Genomic DNA, 4,192 nt, shown 5'->3' with positions numbered 1-4,192 from the left:
GCGACAGGGATCCCGGCCCCGATTCATACTGCAGGCAGCAGCCCGCCACAATTAACGAACTGGAACTGCTTCTGACAGATGTGAAGATGAAATTTAGCGCTGGGAGCACCCGGTGTCTTCTGCACTTACTTCAGTCTCGAGAAATGATAAAGGAAAAACTGCAGCCTGTGTTGCTAGGGAGCTGCCACCATAACAAACCTTCTAATGCCTTTTCTGGCTCATTGCTGCCTCCCTCAGCATCATCAGGACTAGCTGCAAGCTTGCATTCATGTAATTACCAAACACAAGATGGTATGTTTAGTTCGTTTTCAGGGTCTCTCATCAGTTATTTGACCAATCAGAGAAACATTCCCAAATTAAGCATCAAATTTGGCTTTTGAATCCAAATGCTAAGCTGCTTCTCCTTCTATTTGTTCCTCACAATATCGACGGTGGTTTCTTATTCCTTAAACATCAGCATTTCTTTTGTTTTGGAGGTTAGTCCCATAGTCAAGGAATATGAGAAGGAGCTTAACTGATACAAAAACAAGTTTAGCTGAACTTTTCTGTAAAAATACTCAGCAGTGGAACAGTTTATTGTATCCCGATCCCTTCGTTTCAGAGTTAATGATCGATGTGTGGTACAGGCTGCTGATAGAGCACGCGCTGACTCCAATTCGGGTTTACCCTCCCGTAACGGGGGGACTGGAGATATTAACTTTCCCAAAATGAACGGAAAACCAGTGCAGACACATCCTCTGGCAGAGGCTGGCCTTGAGCTCTCCCACAGAAACACCCCATTTGAGGGAGAACATTCAACCTTTGCCTTGGAAAAGCAGAATATTAACACTAGTGCGCAAGCTGGTGGCAAACATGCCAACCCACCAGTTTTAGCCAGCGCTGGGACTCCTGCATTCAAACAGCATTATTGTGAACAATTTTCTTAGCCTGATTTAACACACACTCAAAGCTGGCACAGCCATCCCAAAAGAAAAAGCAATCCTCACCCCATCACTTCTCTATTCTCTTGCCTGGTGCTTCTTGTGTTATGCTGGCACAAGTTTCTGTCTGGCTGCCCAGCGTGCGGGATGTAGGAATTGGTCCAGCTGGAGGAAAACGAAACAAAACCATGTTGCTTTTGGTGGGCTTTACCCTGAATCAGTTCCCACCATCCCCAAACCTACCTAAATCATACAAATTGCTGCCAGCACTACCTGGGCACTGCAAGGCAGGGAAGGGGAAACGTATTCCAAGACAGCAGTTGGCAGAGCAGTTTGATTCAGGGAGTCCTTGCACGGAGAACGCAAGTGGCTCTAAGCCTCCACCTCCTCCAGAAGGATGCTAAGTGTCGTGAGCAAACCTGTGTTCCTCATCACACGAATTCTCGATCAATGTCAAGCAGCGTTTATAAACGTCCGCGATTAAAGGTCAACCGCAGAGTCCTCGGTTAGCGAGCGTTAGTGGCAGGCGATGTTACAGTGTTTAACGCTGTATTGAAAACAAAAGTTGGGCAAACAAGAAAAGCAGGGGGGCTGGCGAGGGGAGAACACGTAGAGACCGAGCTCACGACAGCCAAACTGCTTCTCGTATCCTTCCTGGCTGCTGGGGAATAGCGAGGGCCAAATGAAATGGGAGGGTGTGTTCTCCTAGAAAGTTTCTGGCACTTGATTCTACTTATAACACAACATTAACATTAATGCTTGGCTAATACGAATATATTTTCTCCTAGCTGAATTTTTGGTGGTTTTTTTGGACTCTTCATGGAAACAGTTTGAAATAAAACAAATGTAAAAGCTGCTCCTGTGAGAATGAGGAGGGAAACGTTCCTTTTTTTCTATCTGCTTCTCTTGTCTCTCCAGTGGCTTTGCCAGACTTTCAGAGATTAGCAAGAAACACAGAGAGAAGGATCCTTTCTTTCTTGTGTGTTGGGACAACCTAGTTCCTGGTCCTTTAGCTTTTCTAGACACTCATCTTGCATGTAGCCTAGCCAAGTCTTGTAGGTATAACAAAAGAAAGAAAATCTTAAAAATAGCACGAGCAGGAACATGATAAAAAAAGCATCTCCTACATGTAGTGGGCTCGTGAGAGCTTTGGAAACAAAAATACTTACCAGTATCCCACTCCCACCAAAACAGAGATTCACATGTTACGTTCCACCAGACACACGCCTGTGGCAGTGGGATGACAACAGGGCGTGGAAAATAACCTTTTGGAGTGTTACTTCTGGAAAAGGCAATCCAGTGCCTGCAAGACAGGCACAGCTCAGTGCCCTTAAGCCCATATACTTGACACTTCAGCAAAGTCCCTGAAACCAAGTCGCACATGACGGCTGCTCTTTAGGACAGGTTGCCAACCAAGTTGGTTTAAAATCCTCAAGTTGGAGTTCCAGTAAGAGCTTCAGCTGGGATTTGTAACTAAGTTAGAACCTTGTCCTTGTGAATTATGAAGAGTCCTCTACTGGGGCCATCCTGGAAGCAGAGCTCCATTCAACCTACAGCTGTGGGAATGGTACCTGCCTGACTTCCTCCCTTGCCCCGGGGTTGGAGTGAGACCAGAGGTGTCTGCAGGGAGAGCTGGAACACTACGTCTTCAGGGCGGTCAGACACGCAGGGCAGGAACATGTGCAACATCATCTCTTTGCAGGACTCTTCCCTTAGATTGGTGAGCCATTTTCCTTGTCACCCTCCAGGAGGAGTAATTTGAAAGGAGCAGGCACTGACGTAAATACATGAGATTTCCTGACAGACAAGCCCATTGCCCACAGGAGGAATTCAGCACAGCGAGTTCCCCTCACCAGTGCTGCACCATGCTGCAGCCAGACACAGCGAGGCGTTCTGGCCCCAACGCTGAAGCGGCACAGGACGCATCTTAAAGTTACCAATCACACCTAAATCCCTCAACTGCCAGAAAAACAGCTTCTTATCTAGTAATAACTAACTGAATGCTTATGGTTAATGTCTTCAAAACTGTTTAGACATTTATTTGAGATCAATAATAAAATGCAGACATTATACTTTTTTTTCTCTAAGTACTCCAGTATTTTTGCAAAAAAACAGCAGCCATAAGGAAACCACACTGAACGCTGTGCTACCACAGCCTTTCTGCATCTCCTCATCCGTCTGCACAGCCGAGTAGGGATCTTACACAGGAGAAACAGAGAGCAAACGCTTTGCACATCGCCATCCCTTAAGCCTCGTGGGCGTATTACTGCAGCGCCTGCTTTCCAGGACACCCAGGCTGCCAGTATGACTTGCAGACTGTGCTGTAAACCTCACAACAAACCTGCACGCTGTACGGCGGAGCTTTCCTGGCCTCAGGCTGTAGTTACCATCATAGGGAGAACATGTTTGTGCAAAATCAACTTGTCACAAGCGCTGATCACAGCGCTGTAACAAGGAGCAGAACCGATGATAGAAACGTCCTACCTAGATCATTGACACAGGCAGGCAGAGAAGCCGCCTTTCACTCCAGCCCAGGCATCAGTCTGCATACTCTCCCTCAGAGCTTTAACCAAAGAAAGGGGACATCCTGCCCTCCTTCTCCAGTGCAGGTGGGTTGTACACACGGGCACACACCCGGGGGAGCTCAGCACAGGGCAGCCTGCATCTGGCCAGGCTGGGAGCCCAAACAGAACCAGCCCCACACTTGCACAGGTGGCTCAAAAGCAGCAGAGTCACCTCTGCATGGAGTCCGCATTGAGTTGGGTTTAGTGGATCCGGGCTGGTTCTTCAGCTTCCAGAGACAGCCCAGGTCAGGCAGAACTCGTGACCCTGGGCTCTGTGAAAGCTCTGCCCACAAGCGAGTGAGCCCATGGGCGATGCGCTGCTGCGGGGCTTCTAGGGGAACTGCTAGGAACTTCCCAAGCACCCACTGCCCCAGCAGGGGCAGCTCCAGAAGCAGGGAACAGCAGAGCCAAAGGAATCTCAACTGGAAACCTGGCGTTCAGAAGGGACCAGGCATGGAGATGAATCACATTCTGTACTGTCTCCCCTGCTTTTCCACACAGACATTCCTAGCATAGAAAGCTTGAACAGGACCACAGTATGGCCAGTAAAAATAACTCTTCCTTCCTAATGGCAAGAAATCCATTTACATATTCAAACTTTAAATCTCTCAGAGCAAAGTCATTACACTTCCAGTCCTAAGAGCAGACAAAGCAACTGCTAGGTGCCTACTGCTGAGAGGTGTGCAAAGAAGATACAGAGCTAATTCA

The sequence above is a fragment of the Gallinula chloropus genome (genome assembly GCF_964237585.1).
Source record: "Gallinula chloropus genome assembly, chromosome: 2".
NCBI lineage: Eukaryota > Metazoa > Chordata > Aves > Gruiformes > Rallidae > Gallinula > Gallinula chloropus.
Note: the sequence above shows the minus strand (reverse complement) of the source record.